Here is a 24,845-nt window from a genome sequence, read left to right on the forward strand (position 1 = left end):
GAGAGCTGAATGAGGGGGAAGAGAGAAGGTAGGCACAATATGCTCCACTTGCTCTCCAGGTCACAGCAACCTCTTCTAGTTACTCTGACCCCTAGAGAGCCACAGTGGGTTCCCTTGCCCTCTGACTTTTGCGTGGGTTTAGCCAATGGGAGACACCAGCGGGAGATCAGAGAGTGGAAGGGGAGGGGTGGAAGTGTTTCTAGCCCAGCCTCCTCCCCGTTGGGCTACAGTTTAGCAGTGTTGTGTTCCTCTTCTGGGGGTCACAGCTGCTGTCAGAAGACCCCTCTCCTACAGCCTCAATGTCCTCCTCTTGCTCCTTCAGACCCAGGGGTGGCAACAGGGTCCAGCTGAGGGTACTTCTCCAGCCCTTGCTGGTCTCCATTGACCTTGTCCAGACGCTGTTACATGCCCCTTCATTAAACTCCCTTCACTCGCCCTCTTGGAGTATGCTGTCTGTTTCTTGCTGGGACTGTGATCAATACTAACAGCTACCCTGAGGAAGTGACTTTTGTTGAAAATTATCCGAGAGAAGAATTTGGGAGAGAGGAAGAGAGTGTACTAGGTAATGAAGAACACTGTTGCCAGGAGAGAGCAGGACACATTTGAGAAATGAGAATGTGGCTGAGTACAGAGTAGAAGGGCCAGAGCGGTAGAAATGAGACTCGAGAGATAGGTCAGGGCCCAGATCCTAGGTATACAGCTGTGCAAGCTGTGCACTGCACAACTTCAAGCGGAGCTCCACACAAACTGTGAGACAAATGGAGGCCCTGCAGGGGCCAGGCCTTGTTGGATCTTATGAGCCATGTTAAGGATTTGGATCTAGATTCTAAGAGCAATAAAAAAACCACTGAAGAGTTTTAAGAAGGGTGGGATGGGAGGGGGTAGAGAGAGAGAGAGGAAATCAAATTTGCATTAAAAAAATACCACTCACCTTCTGTTCATTCAGGACAGAAGGCTCTGTGAGGAAAACTGCTTAAGAAGTCAGTGTTGTTGACCAAGTGAAAGAAAATGGTAGCTTGGAGAGGGATAGCAGTGAAATGGAGGGAAATAGATCAACTTAAATATTTCAAAAGCAAAACAGTATACTTGCTGGCAAATTGGATATAGAGGGTAAGAGGGAAAGAGGTGTTGTGGGTGACTCCAGATGAATTCTGGTAGCTGGCTAGATGATGGAAACCCTCTTGAGCTTGGAGAACCAAGTCAGGATCAATTCAGGGGCAAGGCTGTGACATTGGTTGCCTTGAGGTATCCAAGGGAGTCTTCAAATTCTGAAACGCTGCTGGGAGAATAACTGAGGCAAGGACTGGAAACTGCTGGATTTAGCAACTTGGAGATCATTGGTAGCCTTGGTTTTTTTTTTTTTTTTGATGGAGCAAAGAGTCAGATTGGGGTGGTCTGAGGACTGAGTGAGAGGTGAGCAGATGTTGTCAGTGTGGCTGGACGACACTTTTGAGACACTTGGCTGTGACAGGGAGGAGAGAGGCTGGGTGCTAGTTGACTGATGAGGATGTGGTGAGAGAGGTTTTTTTTTTTTAATGGGAGTACATTCTTCATGAAAATTCAATGGAAATATAGATCTTGCATGTACAAAAGAGAAAAAGAATCACTGAAAAGTAAAGATTCCTGAGAAGGAGGGGATGATGTCATCCAAAAATAGGTAAGAGAACTTGCCTCAGATTGCTTTGATTGAACTTCTTTATTATAGGAGAGGGAAAGGAAGAGAGAATGCACGTGGATGTGGGTGGATTGTAGCTCTGAATGTGTGACTCTGAAGGACTTTCCAGATGGTGATTCCTATTGTCTGTATGAAACATGAGACGTCATCTAGACATCACCTGCTGAGACTGAGGGGTGAATGTGAGTGGATGTGAGCATGCATGTGCATGTACAAGTGTGTATGTGTGTGTCTGAGCTCCCATGCTCATCCAGAGTTTTAAAAGAAGCCTAGAAGATTTGACATAATATAGTATTAAGTAGAAAGTTGAAATTGATAGGACCAGGAGTCAGTTCCAATCCAGTGCCAGGCTTATGGGCAGGACATCAGCATTTATTGAAGAGAGCAGAGGAGGCTGGGGCTCCTTGAGCGTGGTTTCCATCTTTTCTTTTGCACCCCACCTGCTCCTTAGGGACAGCAGATGAGGAGAGAAAAACCTAAGGATATACTTAAAATGTTACTGTGATATTTATAGTGTTGTGATGAAAATAGAAAATCTGTGGATGTGGCTTAAGTGTGGGGAAAAGAAATTGATCACTCACGGATCCTGTGCTTCTCTGAAAAGCTGATCTGTGAAGAATTCCTTGTTAAGATGTTAACACATGGATAAGTGATGTCAATATTTCAAGACCACAAGTTGAAGGGTTAGGACTTGAATTAAGAAGGCAAGTTCATACCGGTATATAACAGCGGGATGTTTTTAATAATATGTGCCATCTGTTGGAGAGGTATTATATACTTATTGCCAGGAAGAATCTAACTCCCCGGTCCTGATGCTTCCATGAAGAAACGTTAGCTCTACTCCTTAGGAGGAAACAGCACTGGAGAGACACTGCTGATTCCAAGGTAAAATGTTAGGAAGCCCCCTTGTCTGCAGGCCAATGCCTCTTCTCTTATCTGTCTCTACTGGTTCCAAAGCTAATCTTTTAGACTCCGTTTTTTTTTTCTGTATCTCACTTGCGCAGATCATGAAAAGGAGAGGGGGTGATTTATAGCCCCCCGCCCCAAACCAACCCAGCCACAATTAAGGGCCTGTTAATGCCAGGCTTGGATTTTCATACATCATCTTATTTAATCTTAAAACACCTTGCAAGGCAAGTGTTTTTAATTCCCACTTATCTCATTTAATCCTTATGACAACCTTATGGGATCTATGCTATTAACCTTAATTTAGAAACAAAGAAACTGAGGCTTAGAGATGTTAAGCAAATGAAGTTACTCTGCGGGTAAGTGGCTGGTTTCAACCCGGTGTTTTGTTAAAGGCAAACAAAGCCCAGGCTTCTTCTCTGTGCCACACTGTAGCTGCCAGGGACGCATTTTCAAGGCCAAGTCTCAACTGAGGTTGTGAGATTTGGCGGGTCTGGAAGACCTCACTGGAGGTTGTCATTAAAGTTAGAGTCCAATTCTGTACCTGTAATGATGACTTCTCCCGCCTCTCCACAGCCCCTCCTGTACAGCCCCAAACTGTTTTTGGAGGTGGTTATTGAATGGAGCAAGACCCGTGCTTTGACAGTGAAGATCACAATCACACTCATTCAGAAGTGAGTTAAGACCCCTACCTACCCTGCTTTTCTTGCTTCAGTCTGGTATATCTTCCTTAGGAAATCGGCACATACCTAGAGCCCCCTTTGTGCAGAACTCAGTGATGAAGGCCATGGGGATCTACGAAAGCAATGGGAGACACAGTGGCTGCTTTGCTCAGCTTTATTTCGGGACTTTGTGTGCATTAGAAACTAACATATTTTTCCAACAACACAAGCCCCTCCCAGGTTTTCCTCCATTTGCTGACAAATAACTTCCTCAAGAATAAAGACTGGGACCCAGACCCGAGTTTTTGGCTTGGCCTAAGTTGGGACCCCAAATGCCCTGTGGTCGCCTCTCCTCACTTCCCTTTTATTTCTGTGGCCTGGAGAAGGATTTGAGCTCAGTGCAATCAGGAGCCTGCTTGGCTCAGGGCCACTGGGATTTGGACCCATTAAGGCTTGACTCCAGTTTCCTTCTGCAATCTCCCTTGTAACTCTCCAACTGGAATTTGTTTAAATTGTCTCTAGGTTGTACTGCCTTGCTTCAAAAGACTTGTTCCATTGTGGAATAAAAAGAGTTTTCATAAAATGTAAAGGCTTATGCAAATTGTGTCCTCTCACTACCATTTCTTCCTTCCTAACCTAATCCCTGCCGCCCTTGGCTGAAGTTCAGAGGCTTTAGAGTAGCCAGAGAGGAGCAGGAATCTGGAAGCAACTATGACCTGGACCACTGCTTACTGAGCACTTACTCTGTGCCAGGAACGGTGCCAAGCTTGTTACTTCATTATGTCATTTTCCTTCTCAACACCCTTAGGGTAAGATGTTATTAATATTCTTATTTTAATAGAGATATTAAGTAACTTGCTCAAGAATACGTAGCTTCTGAAAGGGCTACGTTGTCCTGCTGGCAGAACTGGAAACCCAAGGCCTGTGAGTGCTGTGCTTTCCAGTGAGATGTCTCCTTAGCCAAGAACAAGGATAATGGGGCTTGAGAGTAGAAGAACCAAAAAAAAAAAAAAAAAAAAAGAAAATATGACTCACCATGATGGGATTTCCTCAAAGAGGCACAAGACTCAAGACCATATCCTGGGTAGTGAAAAGGTATGAACTATGAACTCTATGGTCAGAAAACTGGGTTCAAATATTGCTTCTGGCACTTAGAACTGTGCAATTGCAGGTAAGATATTCAACCTGTTTTAGCCCATTATTATTGCCATATTGCCATTGTTGCAATAATAATAATAACAATAATAATTTCCAACAAATCTTACTATCTAGTTTATTTTTCATCTTGTATTTTTTATTTCTGGTGTATATATAAATGTATGGCACTTGGGAAATGCTGCCAAAATGATAGATATTATTCGTAATTCAATCGTTTATTCAACAAGTATTTATTGAGTGACTACACAGTTATTTTATTGATTTTTACCCCACAGTTACAGTGCTTACAGCTTAAGAACTTTTCAAGTACCTGCAAGAATGTTAGAAACCTAAAATTAAATTATTAATTCCAAGATAGGAAGCAAAATTTAATAAATGCTCAATTGAGTGTCTATTAAACTAACATTATGTCAACCAGTTAACTGTTGACAATGCAATGTTTTTATAATTATATATAAATAATAAATATAATGGAGTTTACACCACAAAAACAAAACAAATTTAACTTGTTAATGGATACTTTTTTAAGTTTTAAGATAAAACCATGACTGTCAAATAAATATACAAAGTAAACATATGTCAAATATTTTATTTAACTTATTAATTCATGAGGACATCAGTAAGATGTTACAAGTAGTTCAAAGGAGAATTCAAAGAGCAGAGCTATATGTAGGTCATGAAATGAATTTACAAATAAATGCAAAATTGGCTTTTTCCATAATTGTTGGGGTGGAGTGGGAATCAATTGTTTCTCCACCAGACAGAACTAATTTGCATGTTTATAGACAAAAATTGTTTGCTTTGTTATCATTTTATTTTTATAACTTACAGAGTCATAAAATAGCTCAAAGATATGAGAGGTCTAAACCACACAGCATTAGGTAAGCCAAAGTGGTATACTCTAGACAACGCATAGTTTTCCAATAAAAACATCCAGTAATCTCTTTGGTAGCTTTTAGTACATTTCAAAGTCTTTCACAATTTTTTTCTAACAATCTCCTTCCCCTCCTTGTGATTACATAATCTCAAAGAAAGACTTCTTGATCACAAAATAAGGCTGATTTCAATTAGGTTTAGCCTGATTGTTTACATAGATGCAGCAAGGATGTTAATTAGCATATCGTTTCTCTTAAGTTTGCCAATCTTTGCAAATCTTGAGCTATATAGTACTGAGCAACAACTAATGCCACAAAATTAACTTATGTCTGGGAGTTTTCATAAAAATCTCAGATGGGTTTAAAAGCCTTTACTATATACTATCTTGAGGCTAGGAAATCAATTCCAAGAAACTCTCTATACCAAATTTCACCTGCAGTAACCTATGAATTTGGGTGAAATCCGTTTTTCTTATGGTCCCTGAATATTCTAAAGTTACTGGTTTACTAGAAAATGACCTTTCTAACCCTCTGAAAGCGAAGGACTCTGTCAGCCAGGAACCAGGCCAGCTTTCCTGGGAGGGCTTTGTAGGCACTGATTCTCTAAGTATAACCAATTTCTGTTTCTTAAAGCAAACTGGTGGGCATATCTGATTAAATGAGCACCATTCTCAGATATGACACTTCAGACAAGGCCTTGATTTCACTCTCAATTTGTTTAATTACATTCTGGTGAAAAGCAGGACCAATTCCTACCAAAATTATGCAAATAGCTATATTGCCATGAAAAGTAAGGAGGTTCTTTAAGAGTTTCTGAATTCTGGGAACTGAATGAGAATCAGATATTTCAAATCTGTTTCTTGAAAAAAAAATTTTTTTTTTTTGAGACAGTTTTATTCTGTCACCCAGGCTGGATTACAGTGGTGCAGTCCCGGCTCACTGCAACCTCCGTCTCCTGGGTTCAAGCAGTTCTCTGCCTCAGCCTCCTGAGTAGCTGGGATTCCAGGCATCTGCCACAATGCCCAGCTAATTTTTGTATTTTTAGTAGAGAGGAGGTTTCACCATCTTGGCCAGGCTGGTCTTGAACTCCTGACCTCATGATCCACTCACCTCGGTCTTCCAAAGTGCTGTGATTACAGGCATGAGCCACTGTGCCCGGCCCCCGCTCAAAAAAACTATTTTTAATTGTACTTTAAGTTCTAGGGTACATGTGCACAACACATGTTTCTTCAATACCTATTTATTGAGAGTTTTTAACATGAAGGGGTGTTGAATTTTATTGAAAGCCTTTTCTGCATCTATTGAGATAATCACGTGGTTTTTGGTTTTGGTTCCGTTTATGTGGTGAATCACGTTTATTAATTTGTGTATGTTGAACCAACCTTGCATCCCAGGAATAAAGCTTACTTGATTGTGGTGGATAAGCTTTTTGATGAGCTGCTAGATTTGGTTTGCCAGTATTTTGCTGAGGATTTTTGCATCAATGTTCATCAAAGATACTGGCCTGAAGTTTTCTTTTTTTGTTGTGTCTCTGCTAGGTTTTGGAATCAGGGTGAGGCTGGACTCATAGAATAAGTTAGGGAGGAGTCCCTCCTCCACAATTGTTTGAAATAGTTTTAGTAGGAATGGTACCAGCTCTTCTTTGTAGAATTCTTTGTAGAATCTGGTAGAATTCAGTTGTGAATTCATCTGGTCCTGGGCTTTTTTTGGTTGGTGGGCCATTACTGACTTAATTTCAGAGCTCATTATTGGTCTGTTCAGGGATTTAATATCTTTATGGCTCAGTCTTGGGAGGATGTATGTGTCCAGGAATGTATTTATTTCTTCTAGATTTTCTAGTTTATGTGCATAGAAGTGTTCATAATATTCTCTGATGATTATTGTATTTCTGTGGACTCAGTGGTAATATCCCCTTTCTCATTTCTGATTGTATTTATTTGGATCTTCTCTCTTTTCTCCTTTATTAGTGTGCCAGTGGTCTATCTATTCTATTATTTTTTTCAAAAAAAAACAGCTCCTGGATTTGTTGATCTTTGAATGATTTTCTGCATCTCAGTCTTCTTCAGTTTAGATTTGATTTTGGTTATTGCTTGTCTTCTGCTAGCTTTCAGATTGGTTTGCTCTTTGTTCTCTAGTTCTTTTAGTTATGATGTTAGGTTGTTAAATAGAGATCTTCCTAACTCTTTGAGGTGGGCTTTTAGTGCTATAAATTTCCCTCTTAACACTGCCTTAGTTGTGTCCCAGAGATTCTGGTATGTTGCATCTTTGTTCTCATTAGTTTCAAAGAACTTCTTGATTTCTGCTTTAATTTCGTTATTTACCTAAATGTCATTCAGGGGCAGTTATTCAATTTCCATGTAATTGTATGGTTTTGAGTGAATTTCTTAGTCTTGATTTCTAATTTGATTGTATTGTGGTCTGGGAGGTTGTTTGTTGTGATTTCAGTTCTTTTGCATTTGCTGAGGAGTGTTTTACTTCCAATAATGTAATCTATTTTAGAGTATGTGCCATGTGGTGATGTGAAGAATATATATTCTGTTGTTTTGGGGAGTTCTGTTGATGTCTGTCAGGTCCATTTCATCCAGTGCTGAGCTCAGGTCCTGAATATCTATGTTAATTTTCTGTCTCAATAATATGTCAAATATTGGTGGTGGTATGTTAAAGTCTCCCACTATTATTGTGTGGAAGTCTAAGTCTCTTTGAAGGCCTCTAAGAGCCTGCTTTATGAATCTGGCTACTCCTGTGTTAGGTGCATATATATTGAGGATAGTTAGGTATTCTTGTTGAATTGAACCCTTTACCATTATGTAACGCCCTTCTTTGTCTTTTTTTATCTTTGTTGGTTTAAAGTCTGTTTTGTCTGAAACTAGGACTGCAACCCCTGTCTTTTTCTGTTTTCCATTTGCTTGGTAGATTTGTTTCCATCCCTTTATTTTTAGCCTGTGTTGTCATTGCATGTGAGGTGGGTCTCTTGAAGACAGCATACCAATGGGTCTTGGTTCTTTATCCAGCTTGCCATTTATGTCTTTTCATTGAGGCATTTAGCCCATTTAAATTCAAGGTTATTATTGAATATCCACACAAGGATATGTGTGGATTTGATCCTGTCATCATGATGTTAGCTGGCTACTCTGCAGACTTGTTTATGTGGTTACTTTATAGTATCACTAGTCTGTGTACTTCAGTGTGTTTTTGTAGTGGCTTGTAACAGTCTTTCCATATTCAGTGCTTCCTTCAGGAGCTCTTGTAAGGTAGGTCTGGTGGTAATAAATTCCCTCAACATTTGCTTGTCCCTCAGCATTTGCTTGTACAGGAAAGATAGTGATTTTTATACATTAATTTGGTATCCTGAGACTTTACTAAAGTTGTTTAAAAACTTTACTGAAGTTGTTAACAAATCTTATTTCTCCTTGCTTATGAAGCTTTATTTGACTGGATGTGAAATTCTTGGTTGGAATTATTTCTTTAGGAATGCTGAATATTGGCCTCCAATTTCTTCTGGTTTGGAGGTTTCTATTGAAAGGTCCACCATTAGTCTGATAGGCTTCCTTTTGTAGGTGACCTGACCTTTCTCTCTAGCTGCCTTTAACAATTTTTCTTTCATTTCAGCCTTGGAGAATCTGATGATTATGTATCTTGGGGATGATCTTTTTGTGAAGTATCTTGGGGGGCTTTCTGCATTACCTGAATTTGAACATTGGCCTCTCTAGCTAGGTTGGGGAGGTTCTCATGAATGATATCCTGAAATACGTTTTTCAAGCTGCTTACACTCTCCCTATTTCTTTAAGGGACACAAATGAGTCATAGATTTGATCTCTTTACATAATTTCATGTTTATTGGAGGTTTTGTTTGTTCCCTTTCATTCTTTTTTCTCTATTTTTGTCTGATTGTCTATTATCAGAAAGCCAGGCTTCAAGCACTGAGATTCTTTTCTCTACTTGATCTATTCTGCTATTAACACTTGTGATTGCATTATAAAATTATTGTAGTGTGTTTTTCAGCTCTGTCAAGCAAGTTACATTCTCTTCTATACTGGCTATTTATCTGTCAGCTACTGCATTGTTTTATCATGATTCTTAGCTTCCTTGGATTAGGTTTCAATGTACTCCTGTAGCTCAATGATCTTCATTCCTGTCCATATTCTGAATTCTATTTCTGTTATTTCAATCATCTCAGCCTGGTTCAAAACCCTTACTAGAGAGGTGATATAGTTGTTTAGAGGAAAGAAGACACTCTGGCTTTTTTAGTTGTCAGGGTTCTTGTGTTGATTCTTTCTCATCTTTGTGGGCTTATGTTCCTTCCACCTTTGAGGTTGCTGACCTTTGAATTTTTGTTCTTTCCTTTATCCTATTTGATGACTTTGAGGGTTTGATTTCGGTGTAAGGTGGATTCAGCCAACTGGCTTTGTTTCTGGAAGATTTTAGGTGGCCAACACTCAGATCCTAACTTTGAGATTGCATACTCTAACTCTGGGGGACTTGTATTGGGCCCCAAATTTGTTCTCTGGCTCCTTGAGATTAGGAATCTACTTTGCTGGTTGGGGGTGGGGAGCAAGGTACTCCAACACTGCTGGTCACTGCACTCCAATGGGTAGTGTCAACCAAAGCATTTCTTAGTGTAGTGACAACAGGATCCTTCCTCATTCACACATGCCAGCAGCATCAGTAGTGGCAGCTGTGGCAGGGTGCTCACAGGTGCTGGGGTGCCTGCCTCCCTGCAGGCGTTCACCACAGTGGCAGAGGCAATGCAGCTGTTCAGGACCCTGCTGGCAAATGTGTGAGCAGTCAAACTGGTGGTGGTTTTGGCTTGGGGTAGGACACTGGTGGGCACAGGTCTGTGTGACTTCTCTGTGCTCTGTAAGCAGGAATTGTCTAAAATCTGTTTCATTTCAGTTTACAAAAGCAGAGTTTACTTAATTGTCATGGGTTAAAGAAGTGTGAGAAGAGAGGGAAATGGCTTTCTTATAGACTCAGAAAACAGAACATTAAAACAAAAACAACAATATTCCAGATAATCCCAATAAAATTTCCCTTATCAGTATATTCAGTCCTATAATTAATTCTTGTTCCTCTGGATCTTGGGTTAGCAATCTCGTGAAGCTGTCTGCTTCTCAACTAAAAAGAGTTCTAGAAATCATGCCTTAGCCCACAGGTGCAGTCTGAAAGTTGTGTAAGTTATGTTACGTCAAAAGACTGTACCCAAGAGTCTGTTCTTTGAAATGTCAATAGTTTGAAGTACCTAGTATAGTCCTTTTCCGGGAAGCTTTATTTAAGACATAAACTCTGGCCTTCACTTTATAGCATCACCTCAGGGATGTATTAGAGTAAAACAAAAACCATTTGTAGGTAACAAAGACATATGGCTGTGGTTAATTTCTTCTTTTTTTCTTTTTTTAAGGGCTGTTTTGCTTTTAATGAAGGCAGATACAAAATGCATCAATGCAAAAGAATGTTTTATGTACTCATTAACATAGTGAGTAATGTAAATTACATTTTGATAATGCAAAATACAGTATGTTTGTTAGGCCTCAAAAAAGAAACTACAGAGTTAGCTGCAACTTAAGGTAACTAGAAAGGCTCCTTAAGTTGTTTTTACCCACCACGTTTATTATAATAGTTCTAAATTATATCTGGGGAGGGGATTAAAAAATAATACAAAGCTCTTTTCAGCTGTGGTTCAAAGAACTCTAGTGAAGCTGTATGGCAATGACATTGTGGGACCATGAAGTTTCCCCAGAAGTATTTCTAATAACGTAGACAGTTAAGAAGTTTAATAGTTTCAAAGTCTGGAAAGCAGCAAAAATATCTTAGAGAATTTAAAAACATTATAAACCCCTCTTCTCTCTTACAGAGACATTTTAAAGCATGGACATAACTTTAAGGATATTGAAAAAACATCAGTAGTTTTCATAAAGCTTCAATGAACACCCCAAGGCACAAGTGTTGAAAAGGGTCTGTTCACAACAATGTCACTGTGTTGTACTTTTGGAGGTACAGGTATACCGTACTTGCAGTGAGAGGACAACTTTATTCCTAGTTAAAAGCACCAGATGTGTCAAGCTCGGCTTCCATTTACACAGGATGCACCCCAAATCCCTACGATACTGAATGGTTCAAGTACTCGACCACATTTCCAACGTCTTACCTATTTGCTTAGTTGGTACTGAGGTTCTTTTAAACTCTGTAGGTTTGTAGAATATTTTGAAAGGCCAGAACTACCCTGAAAATAGTCTTGAAATAATACAGAGCCCTTCTAAAAGAGCTCACTGGATACTTTAATAACATTTACATAAAGAAATAAAGACAATAGCTGAGTTTCTTTCAAGTGAAGATGAAAAATAATGTAGAACTAGCATGTAGGCCAAAATGTTTGGTAGTTGATGTCAAAAATTGCCAAGATCGTTAATATATATTTTTGGTAATTGCCATTGGCCAGGTTAATTTTTTGTGTAAAATATACAATATGTCAACAGAACAGAAAAATCATTAGTTTAGACCACTAACAGAAGAAAACCCACAGCAAGAGAAGCATCTATAGGGCAATTAAAAGTTAGGGAAGTTTACTACCTTTAGAATACATCAATACACTTTGATTACAGAAATATTTCATTTTTAAGACTAGAGTGCTTTAATATACTTTTAGTAACAACCCAATCTAAGGAGACTTGGAGGCTTGTGAAAAAGACCAGTCCACCAAGATGCTGCATTTCTAGTGTAGGATGGATTAATACTTCTGTAAGAAGGAAGGAACTGAATCACCTCAGCATTGCTAAACGGCGTTTTTCTTTTAAACAGTAACTCAATCTCATGACTCACTTCACTACACTAGTACAAAATTAGGCAGGAGAAGAACTAAGCTCACTGGTCAGACCCAGAAACAATGATTTGGCAACCTGTAGTCATTCAGCTCATGATGTGCAATGATCCGCAGAAAGCTGCTCAACTCTTGCTGTCCATTCCTTCACATCTGCAGAGGAATCTGATGTAACCACTTTTCTTTATCAACTTTAAGCTGCATACAGGCAAAAAGGTCACAAACTGCAGGGAGGCTGAAATGGTCTAGGGGGAAGTTATGTTCCTCCTATAGAGGTGAATTAAGTAATACTTCCTGGGCCTTCTTTCCAAGCAGCCACTTGTCTTCAGCAGAGAATAACTGGCTGAGGTTGCCCATCTTCTTTCCTGGCAGGACCCAGTCAGCTGTGTTAAACGGACACCAGGAAGTGGTCATGGGGCTTTTAAGCTTCAGTTTGCCAGCTCTGTCTTCCTTGGGACTTCCTTCTTTGTATGGCGGCCAGATAAGCCACTCTGACAAAGAGCTGTTCTTTATGACTTGGAAGGAATCAGAAATTCTACAAGGAACCATTACCTTTAGTGCCTTTGTTCTGTTACTTGTTTTCTAGAAGGACAGAGCCACATATTCAGGGAATCTTTATGCTTCTCAGGCTCAGGTTTTGGTTCCTCAGGCATCACAGTTTTATCTTTTCCTTCTTTCTTCAGAAGCCACTTGCACAGAGCTTCCTTCTCACAATTCTCATCACACACACACTCTGCAAAGCTTGTGCAGGGCTCATTGGCTTTGCACATCTCCTCTACCTTACATGGATCCTGATGCTTCTGGACAAGCCAATCTTCAGTAACCATGCTGAGGTGGACAATGGTTTCTTGGCCTCCAAGTGGTCATTCAGGCACTTTAGATTGCCCAGGTTTTCAATCTCCACCCCCTTGGGCTTGTTGCCCTGACAGTTGGTATGGGAGTTGGTCTTGACAAGTCAATCATTCACATTGTAGGACTGGCACAAGTGCTTAAACTTCTCATTGGTTTCACGACTGCCATTCTCAAGCTTCTCCAGCTTCTGGGGTTCCTAGGGAGTCACCAACCAATCTGATAGGTCTGTCCCATCTTGATCAGGAAGCTCTTGATCTTCAGTTTCAGTGGAGAAAGAACTGGTAGTGGAATGGCTATTACACTTTTGATAACTTGGTTTTTCAGGAAATTCCTGTTGCTGACTCTTGAGGAGCCAGTTTTCTAAGCCCTTTAGGTTTTCCCAGACATTACTGAAGAAACTGCAGGCTCTGATAGAAGTCTGACTATTCTCCAAGGTCTGCTTTTGGGTGAGCCAGTCCAGACAACCACTGGCAGATTTGCTTCCAAGGAGCTATTTGCTGAGAGGGACAGCTGTGAGGCTGGATTCTGCTCTTGCATTGGGATACAGCCTCTTTTCTCCAGGAAAGGCTCAATATTTGATGAACTAGCATGAGCCATCAAGTGCTCAGGAATTTGAATGGTTTTGAGAGACCCAAATGTGGTGACAGTCTGATGCAGAGCAGTTGTGTCTGCTTCAAAGAGTAGGATGGTTGAATATTCAGGCTTAAGGGTCAAACTGCCCAGTCTCTCCAGGCACACAGAGACTTGATTGGCTAGATCTTTGTTTTGGGTACACTCTAATCAATTATTCTTAATTATAGTCACCCTACTGTGCTATCAAATGCTAGAACTTATTCCTATTATCTAACTGTACTTTTGTACCCATTAGCCAACCTCTTTTTATCTCCTCTTCCCACTCTTCTTGGCCTCTGGCAACCATCATTCCACTGTCTACTGCTATGAAATCCACATTTTTCACTCTCATATATGAGTGAGAACATGGAATATTTGTCTTTCTGTGCCTGGGCTATTTTGCTTAACATAATGTCTTCCAGTTCCATCCGTGTTGCTTCAAATGACAGAATTTTATTATTTCTTATGGCTGACTAATATCCCATTGTGTATATGTACCACATTTTCTTTATCCATTCATCTGTTGATGGACACTTACCTTGCTTCCAAACTTTGGTTAGTGTGAATAGTGCTGCAATAAACACAGTAGTGCAGATATCTCTTTGATATATTGATTTCCTTTCTTGTGAACATATACCCAGCAGTGGAATTACTGGCTCATATGGTAGTTTTATTTTTAGTTTTTTGAGCAATATCCATACTGTTTTCCATAATGGCTATACTAGTTTACATTCCTAGCAACAGTGTGTATGTATGAGTTCCCCTTTCTTCATATCGTCTCCAGCATTTGTTATTTTTTGTCTTTGATAACAGTCATTCTAACTGGGACAAGATGATATCTTATTGTGGTTTTAATTTGCATTTCTCTGATGATTAGTGATGTTGAACATTTCTTCATACACCTACTGGCTGTTTGTATGTCTTCTCTTGAGAGATGTCTATTCAGTACATTTTAAAATCTGTCTATTTTTAAATCTGATTTGTTTGCTAAGTTGTCTGAGTTCCTTGTATATTCTGAATATTAATCCCTTGTCAGGTGAATAGTTTGCAAATATTTTCTCCCATTCTGCAAGTTCTCTTTTCACTCTGTTGTTTTCTTTGCTATGCAGAATCTTTTTAGTTTGATATAATTCCATTTGTCTATTTTTACTTTTGTTGCTTGTGCTTTTGATGTATTTTCCATAAAATTTTTGTACACATCAATGTCTCAAAACATTTCCACCATGTTTTCTTCTAGTAGTTTCATAGTTTTGCATCTTACATGTAATCTTCAATCAATTTTGAGTTGATTTATTGTAGATGGATTTATTGAGAGATAGGAGTTTAGTTTCATTTTTCTGCATATAGATACTCAGTTTTCTCAGCACCATTTACTGAATAGGCTATCTTTTTCCCACTGAATGTTCTCAGCACCTTTGTTGAAAATCAATTGGTTGTGAATACATGGATTTATTTCTGGGATCTCTATTTTGTTCCATATGTATCTTTTTATGCCACACCATGCCCTTTTGGTTATTATAGCTTTGTAGTGTATTTTGAAGTCAAGTAGCATGTTGCCTCCAGTTTTGTTCTTTTTGCTCAGGATTGCCTTGGCTATTTGGGGTCTTTTGTGGTTCCATATACATTTTAAAATTGCCTTTTATATTTCTGTAAACAATGCCATTGGAATTTTGAAGGAGATTGCATTGAATCTGTAGAACACTTTTGGTAGCATAGTCATTTTCACAACATTAATCCTTCCAGTCCATGAACATGGTACGTTTTTCAATTTGTTTGTATTCTCTTTAATATCTTCCATTGATGTTTTATACTTTTCCTTATAGAAATAGTTCACCTCCTTGGTTAAATTTATTTCTGGATATTTTAATTTTTTAATAGCTATTTTAAATGTGATTGCATTCTTAATTTCTTTCTCAGCTGGTTTGCTGTTGGTGTATAGAAATGTGACTGATTTCATATGTTGATTTTGTATCCTGAAACTTTCCTGAATTTGTTTATTAGTTCTAAGAGGCTTTCTTGGTGAAACTTTCAGGGTTTTCTATATGTAAAATTATGTTGTTTGCAAACAGGATCATTTTACTTCTTTCTTTTCAATTAAAGTGCCTGTTATTTTTTTCTCTTGCCTAGTTGCCCTGGACTTTCACTACTATGATGAATATTTTTTTCTCTTGCCTAATTGCATAAGGACTTTCATTACTAGGATGAAGTGGGCATCCGTGTCTTGTTCTAGGTCTTAGAGGAAAAGCTTTCAGCTTTTCCCCATTCTGTACAGCTATGGGCTTGTCATATATGACCTTTATTGTGTTGAGGTATGATCCTTCTATAACTAGTTTGTTGAGAGTTTTTTTTTAAATCATGAAGGTATGTTGAAGGTTATCAAATGTGTTTTTTACATCTAATTGAGATGATCAGTTTTTGTCCTTCATTCTATTCATGTGATGTATCACATTTATTGATTTGTGTATGTTGAATCATCCATGCACCCTGGGTTAAATCCCACTTGATCAGGGTGGATGATCTTTTAATGTGCTGGTAGTTCTTTTTTTTTTTTTTTTTTTTTGAGAATTTCTGCATCTATGTTCATCAGGGATATTGGCCTATAGTTTTCTTTTCCTATTGTATATTTGTCTGGTTTTGGTATCATGATAATGCTGACCTCATACATTGAGTTTGAAATAATTCTCTCCTCTTCAATTTTCTGCAAGAGTTTGAGAAGAATTAGTATTAGTTCTTTAAATGTTTAGTAGAATTCAGCAGTGAGGCCATCAGGTCCTGGGCTTGCTTTCATGGGAGACTTTTTATTACTGATTCAATCTCATTACTTTTAATTGATCTGTTCAAGTTTTCTATTTCTTCTTGGTTCAATCTTGGTAGATTGCTTGTGACCCAGAATTTATCCATTTCTGCTAGGTTTTCCAATTCGTTGACATATAGTTGTTCATATAGTCTCAAGTTATCCTTTGTTATTTCTGTGGTATCAGTTGTGAGGTCTTCTCTTTCATTCCTGATTTTATTTATTTGGGTCTTTTCTCTTTTTTTCTTGGATAGTCTAGCTAATGGATTGTTGATTTTATTTATTTTTCAAGAAATTAACTTTTCATTTTATTGATCTTGTGAATTTTTTTGTCTCAATTTTGTTCACTTCTCCTCTGATTTTTATTATTTCTTTTCTTCTACTAACTTTGGGTTTGCTTTGTTTTTGCTTTTCTGCTTCCTTGAGATGTAGATTAGCTTGTTTATTTGAACCTATGGCATTTATTGCTATAAACTTCCCTCTTAATACTGCTTTTGCTATATTCCATAGGCTTTGGCATGTTGTGTTTCTATTTTCATGATTCACGAAATTTTAAAATTTCCTTCTTAATTTCTTCATTGACTCATTGGTCTAGTTGGTCCTCTTGCTTACATTCTTCTATTTTATATTTTTAAACATACTCCATGGGTAAGACTGATGTATATCTCCAGCTGAGAATTAATGATCTAGAATCCTCTAGATTCAAATTAAAGAAGTAAGGTTTTGGCTAAGTTAGCATTTCAAATAATAACTGAGTTTACAACTAATAATACTATACGCTATACTGCTATTGTCGAATAGCAGGCAAAACATTGCCAGGATACTAATAAATACAGAAAAACTTGAAAGAAACCATTTCTTAAGAGTTTTGATCAGTGTTTTCCCTGAGGTGAAAACATAGGCTAAAAAAGTAAGAACATTGACAAATCCTCAGGGACTTCTCATAAATCATACAATTTCTGAAGTATTCATTTAACTTATACAGATTTCACCTGGGGCAGGCTGAATGTCTCTTCTGATATCTCTTCCCATGAAACTCACATCAGACAAACCCACTTATTTCTAATATTTCTCTTTTTATAAAGTAAAAGAGAAAACTTTGTCATTTTTTTTTCCCAGGAGCTTTCTGGGAAATCTCAAAGATGGTTTCAGGTGTAAAAAAATCTTGAAAGTTTTATGGTTTTTTTCTACATTTAGGATCGTATTTGGGGAAGGCAAAGTTTTTAAAAGTTGTCAGAAAAGTGTAGACACTTGCTTAAGAGAGGCTATGGATACCTAAGAAGCAATATTCGGTTACCTATTTAATTAAAGTGACAATAAAACATTTAAAAATGTATACTAACAGCAATGGAGTTAGAAAAAACTCTTACCTCTTTCATAAATGAGGATTTTCTTCTCTTTAAATAACCAAAGACATTATAAAGTCATCGTAAAAGACAGAAAATTATTCTGGTAAGACACAGAATGTTTTCTCTCTAGGCAGAAAGAATTCTTCACTTTAATTTTGTAAAGTAAGCATAGTATTCTTCACAGAAAGTGAAGAATTACCATTCATATTGCAAACAAAGGCATTCATCAGTAAACCAGGGAAGCAAACCCATCAAAATAGAATGAACTTTCCTAAGATTTTAACACATTTCATCACTTCTTTTCAGACTGAGCTATCATCCACAAAGGCCAAGCTGAATCCACATTCCAATTGTGGTCTTTCCTTATGCTCTTTCGTATTCTGGGACAAACTGACACACGACATAAGGACCAATCTCAGGTCCAAAAGTTCAAAACAAATTTTTAAAATAATTCTATCACGTTACTTATATAAACATGCAATTTATTCATCACTGCTATTCTCAAATTAGACAATAAACCAATATTTAAAAAATTCTCAGCTCTAATTTCTTTTTTTTTTTTTGAGACAGAGTCTAGCTCTGTCCCCCAGGCTAGAGTGCAGTGGCCAGATCTCAGCTCACTGCAAGCTCCGCCTCCCGGGTTTACGCCATTCTCTAGCCTCAGCCTCCCGAGTAGCTGGGACTACAGGCACCCGCCACCTCGCCCAGCTAGTTTTTTGTATTTTTTTAGTACAGACGGGGTTTCACCGTGTTAGCCAGGATGGTCTCGATCTCCTGACCTCGTGATCCGCCTAATTTCTAATATGATATCGATAGTTATAATCTACATACATAGATAACCTTTGAGATCTGTAACAAGTCCCAAGGGTGTAAAATGGTTTGGAGACCAAAAAATTTGAGGACAGCTGCTCTTTTTCCATGAAATATCAAAACACATATGCAGTTGGATCTCCCTGTCACTATTGCTTCTTAGTGGCAACAACTCATTAATCATAACTTTTAAACAAAGTAACTAACTTCTCACTTACAGAGAAAAGTGAGTGTGGGATGGATAATTGAGAACTTCCTGCAATACACGAGCATTACAGCTAACTAGAAAAGCTTGAAACAATTTTCTACAGCCATGCACATCTCTTTTACATGTTCTTAAAGTGGCAAAAGTGAACATGTTCATTAATATTACTCATAGATATAGCCCCTCTAGAGCTTATAATTAATTTATTATATGGTACAGTAGTCTATCTTGCTTAGAAATTATGTGGATATTCTCTACATATCTAATAAATAACTCAATTTAATACCAGTTCAAGGTTTTTCAGCTACCTAAGGATCTTGGAAATTATCTTTAAGTTGGCAGGCTACGAAACATAATTATTCTTGAAATAAAGTTTTGGAAATCATGATTCAATTTTGTTGGACACCAATTTACATTATGTACAAATAATGTTTGTGTGTTTGATCAGTAACCTGATAACTATAGGACAAAGCAAAGCCAAGTAGAATAAAATGTATGCTTCTATTATAGTCAACACAGATAAATCAGAGAAGACATAACTATTTTATTAAACAAAACATATTAAACTACAAGTGCTCCTTGATTTATGGTGGAGTTATGTCCTAATAAACCCATTGTAAATTGAAAGTACTGTAAGTCAAAAACACTTCCAATGTATGATACTTTCTTTTTTCTTTCTTTCTTTTTTTTTTTTTTTTTTTTGAGACAGGGTCTTGCTGTGTTGCCCAGGCTGAGTGCAGTGGTGCAATCATCTCACTGCAGCCTTGACCTCCTGGGCTCAATGGATCCTCCCACCTTAGCCTCCTGAGTAGCTGGGACTGCAGGCGCATGCCACCATGCCTGGCTAATTTTTGTATTTTTTGTAGATATGGGGCTTGTCCATATTGCTCAGGCTAGTTTTGAGCTCTAGGGCTCAAACAATCTGCCCACCTTGGCCTCCCAAACTGCTGGGATTACAGGCATGAGCCACAGCACTCAGCCAATATTTTCAATTTGAGATGAGTTTATTTGGATGTAACTCCATTGAAACTGAGGAGTGTACTGAATGAATATCACTTTTGCACCATTGTAAAATTGAAAAATCCCAAATCAACCCATGGTAAATCGGGAACTGTCTGTAGCCTTATTTGCCAAAGATTTGCTGTAATTATGTGAATTTGGGCAGGGTGCAGTGACTCACACCTATAATCTCAGTATTTTGGGAGGCCAGAACGGAAGGATGGCTTGAGCTCAGGTGTTCAAGTCTGCAGAGAGCTATGATTATGTCACTGAACTCCAACCTGGGTGACAGAATGGGACCCTGTCTCTCAAAGAAAAAAAAAAAAAAGATGGAAGGTGGTCAGGGTGGCTCCTGCCTGTAATTCTAGCACTTTGGGAAGTTGAGGCAGGAGGATGGCTTGAGGCCAGGAGTTCGAGAGCAGCCTAAGCAACATAGAGAGACCTATTTTTACTAAATATTAAAACAAAACTGGGTGTAGTTGGCATGCACATGTAGTCCCAGGTACTCAGGAGGCTGAGATGGGAAGATCACTTGAACCCAGGGGTGAGGCTGGAGTAAGCCATGGTTGTCCCACTGCACTCCACCCTGAGGGACAGAGCAAGACCCTGTTTCAAAAAAAAAAAAAAAAATTACTTGGATTCTTAAAGGGTTTCTGAATTTGTTTCTGCAAGCATATTTTAGTGTAGTACATTTAAAGTATTAGAAATCCAATCTCCTCATTTTATTAAAATTTTAGGAATATTCAGTTTATAAAAGCACTTATTTATGTCTTTAAGTCAATCAGAATACAGCTTCTTTAAGAAACCAAAATTTCCTACCTCTTGAGGTAGGAAAAGATTTTATACTCACACAACAAGAGGTAAAGGCTTGAACTGCAGAAATAGATGTCTAGCCACAAAGGAGCTTAGAGCTTCAATTCTACAGTTTTAGCCTCAGGTTAAGAGACAGGAGGCACAGAAACACAAAACCTCACTGGCACAGATATCAAAGGGCTACTCTCCTTCCCGATGCGCACAAACGTCTTTGAGCTCAAAATAGACAAATCGATAAACAAATAAGACTAACCAACCAGATTCTCTGTCATCTTTTGATTTAACAGAAAACAGATTTATCTAACATATTAATCCATTTATAGAAACCGTTACATGATCAGACTGTAAAACCAAATTCCTGCTTGTTGTTGCCACCACTGGGGGATGACTTCTCAGCCACATGCAAAAGAAACAAATGAAACGAAACAAAACAAAACAAAATACAGAATTGGTGGAGATAGGGGGAAAAAAAAACTAGAGAAACAGTCAATAATGTTCTATTGCTACCTGTACTAGTCAGGACTCTCTAGAGGGACAGGACTAATAGAATAGATGTATATATGAAAGGGAGTTTATTAAGGAGAATTGACTCACATGATCACAAGGTGAAGTCCCACAATAGGCCGTCTGCAAGCTGAGGAGCAAGGAAGCCAGTCCAAGTCCCAAAACCTCAAAAGGAGGGAAGCCGGCAGGGCGCGGTGGCTCACGCCTGTAATCCCAACACTTTGGGAGGCTGAGGGGGGCGGATCACGAGGTCAAGCGATCAAGACCATCCTGGCCAACATGGTGAAACCTCGTGGCGCGTGCCTGTAGTCCCAGTTACTCGGGAGGCTGAGGCAGGAGAATCACTCGAACCCGGGAGGCGGAGCTTGCAGTGAGCCAAGATCGTGCCACTGCACTCCAGCCTGGTGAGAGAGAGAGAGAGACTCCCTCTCAAAAAAAAAAAAAAAAAAAAAAAAAAGTTGGGAAACCGACAGTTCAGCCTTCAGTCTGTGGCCACTGAGAGCCCCTGGCAAACCACTGGTCTAAGTCCAAGAGTCCAAAAGCTGAGGGGCTTGGAGTCCCATGTTCGAGGGCAAGAAGCATCCAGCACGGAAGAAAGATGAAGCCCAGTAGACTCAGCCAGTCTAGCCCTTCCACGTTCCTCTGCCTGCTTTTATCCTAGCTGTGCTGGCTGCTGATTAGATGGTGTCCACCCAGATTGAGAGTGGGTCTGCCTCTCCCAGTCCACTGATTCAAGTGTTAATTTCCTTTGGCAACAGCCTCAGTGACACACCCGGGAACAATACTTTGCATTCTTCAGTACAATCAAACTGACACTCAATATTAACCATTACACTACCTCAGGCTCCTCTCCAGGAGCCAACAACTTACATACTGGGGCTTCAGCTTCCTGGAGATGCATTTCTCTTCCCCGGGAGCGCAGTTTCTCTTGGTCTGTCAGGTGAGTCCACTCTGCACATCGCTGGAAGATGTCTAAAGCTGCTAAAAGAAAATTTTTTTTAAAGAAAGTAAACATAACTTATATAAATATAAAATGAACATGTCAATAATTTTATTTAACTTAATACAAGAAATAGTATGATGTTACGATGGATTCAAAAGAGATTTCAAAGAGCAGAGACACATGCAGGCATGCAGGGGAGGAAAAATGGCTTTTCCTTCTACTGGTCTTAGAGTTGTAGGCTGGGACCCTTGTAACAAAAGATAGGAACAACAGAAATGCTAACACATTTATTTAATATAAGTTTTTTGTAACACTGGGGACTTCTTAAGGAAAGAAAACCCTAAAGAAACAGTTGAACCTGTGTTTTGATGCCAGGTTTGATGAAGAGGGGAAAGTTGTAGAAGATGGTAGGACAAAGGGAATGAGTAAATCAGGGGAAACTTGGCAAGGCCTGTTCACTCACACTCCTCCTGCTGTCCCTCCATCTTCAGAGGCAAGAATACTTCTTTCCTCCAGATGTAGGTAGGGAGGGCACCTCTCACATGAGAGGTTTATGATCTCCTTCATGGGAGCAGGGCAGGGGAAAGTCAGAGATCTTTCTGTACATTCTATTTCTCAAATTCCTTCAGCCGTAAAATACTCAGTATGCCAAGGTGGGTGGCATATTTTGGGGTAATGTGCCCTGAACTTGGAGTTACATATAATAATTTACAAATAAATGTAAAATCTGCTTTTTCTATAGTGAGAGGGGGAAGGGAAATCAATTGTCTCCCCACATGACAAAATGTGTTTTCATGTTTATAGATCAGGATGATTTGCATTGCCACCAGCTAGCTACAATTTACGGGGTTGTAAAATAGCTCAAAGACTATGAAAGATGAAAACCCCATAGAGCAGAAAACCTAAAGGGGTGTGCTTTAGACAACATGAAGATTTCCATTGAAGATATACTCTTGTCTTTCTGTTTGTTTGTTTTGGTCCATTTCAAAGTCTTTTACAAACAAGGCTCAAAAGTATAATGATAAAAATCACACCAATTTTACAGCAAAACAGTTATATTAAATGTGGGCCACAGGCACATTTTACTATCTTTGATTTGATGTGGAATGGAATATTAAAAAGAAAGTGAAAGTGCCTAGAATCTATGAAGGTCCCCTTGCTGTTTAGTAGGTGATAGCACCGTGTTAAGTGATTGGGGGATCACTGAGAAGAGGGGAGATTTGGGCCAAACCTTCATGGGACGTACATCCCATTTCATCATGGCGTACAAAAACAAAGAAAAAAAAATTTTAGTTAGGTACTGATATGCAATCAGCAAAATAAATTGAGTTCAGTAAAAGAGGATGGTGCCGAGGAAATGTAACTGACTAAATAAGGTGGTATAGAAGATATTGTCGGTTGCTGACTTACTATGCTTCACCGCTTTTTTGAGATCTAGCTCTTAATTTCTTTTCTGGTGTAGAGGGGCTTAAAGTGTGCAGGGAAGGAAGGTCCTTCCCCTAGTCCCAGGCTATGGTCAAAGCCCATCACAGTAATTCTATTCTCCGTGTCTTTCTCTCCATTACTGCTGAAATTACTCTGTTTCTGGCACTAATATCTCTCTTTAGTGTTACCATTCTCCAAATCATTTTCTTTCTGTTAATCTGTTTAATTGTGAACTTAATTACAAATTAATTCATTTAAAATTAATTGTGAAAACACATGCACACACACAGTGAAAAGCATACAAAACGAAAAGCAAAAAAACAGCTTTTAATAAAATGACCATCCATGTAACTATCATGCAGGGAATAGACTAGGAAATTGTGAGCATCCTCCAGTCTGCCCACGTGTCTTTGCCTGATTGCGGCCCCTTTCTTATTTCCAGAGACAATCACTACCTTGATACTGTGCTAATTCCATCTAGCCTTTTCGTCAGGGTTTTACCACCTATATATTCATCTGAAAATTTTGCAGTTATGGCTGTTCTGAACTTAAGTTGCTTCCTTCACTCAACACTGTATTTGTGAGATTCATTCATGTTGCTGGAAAAATTAATTTTGCTAAGTTTTGCTTAGCAAAACTAATTTGCTAAGTTTCATTGCTATATAGCAGTGTTCTCAAAACTTTTTGCTCTCAGAACCCCTTTGCAATGTTAAAAATTATTGGGAAGCGCAAGTACCTTTTGTTTATATGGGTTATATCTATCAGTGTTTAGTGCATTAGAAATTAAAATGGAAATCTAAAAATATTTGTTGATTCGTTAGAAATAACATTAATACTTCAAAAAGGTATTGGATATATGATAAATCTAGAATTACTGTATAATCCAGCAATTCCACTCCTGGAAAGTGGGAACACAAACAGATGCTTATGCACCAATGTTTATTGCAGCATTTTCCACAATAGCCAAAAGGAGCGAACAACCCAAATGTCCATCAGTGCAATGCTAAATACCATCAAAATGTGGTATATACATATAATGGAGAATTATTCAGCCATAAACGAGAATGTACTTCTGCTGCAACATGGATGAATGTGAAAAACAGTATGCTAGGTGAAATAAACCAGATACAAAAGGACAAATATTGTATAATTACATTATACAAAATGTGTAGAATAGGCAAATTCATAGAGACAGAAAGTAGATTAAAGGTTTCCAGGACTTAGGAGAGGGAAGGAATGGGAGTTATTACTTCAAGAACATAGTGTTTTGGTTTATGGTGATATAAATAGACACCATTGAATTGCGCACTTAAAAGGTCTTAAAATGGCAAATTTTATGTTGTATATATTTTAGCATAATAAAACAAACAGGAACAAAAATAATGATAATAAAACCATTACTGTTAACAGTAATGAGGCAGAGCCCTCATGAATCAGATTAATGCCCTT

The 24,845-nt window shown here is 38.5% G+C and overlaps 1 long non-coding RNA gene and 1 pseudogene across 1 annotated transcript; one reads left to right on the plus strand and one right to left on the minus strand.

Annotated features, from left to right (window-relative positions):
• Positions 1–962: 962 nt before the first annotated feature.
• LOC135971669 (uncharacterized) lies at positions 963–3,880 on the plus strand. Its single transcript, XR_010587921.1, has 3 exons — positions 963–1,657; positions 2,464–2,560; positions 3,158–3,880. It is a non-coding gene; the product is annotated as an uncharacterized lncRNA (long non-coding RNA).
• An 8,121-nt stretch (positions 3,881–12,001) lies between these two features.
• LOC102130532 (nuclear receptor coactivator 4 pseudogene) lies at positions 12,002–13,579 on the minus strand (annotated as a pseudogene).
• Between the last annotated feature and the right edge of the window lie 11,266 nt (positions 13,580–24,845).

Source organism: Macaca fascicularis, chromosome 7, assembly GCF_037993035.2.
Source record: "Macaca fascicularis isolate 582-1 chromosome 7, T2T-MFA8v1.1".
Lineage (NCBI taxonomy): Eukaryota > Metazoa > Chordata > Mammalia > Primates > Cercopithecidae > Macaca > Macaca fascicularis.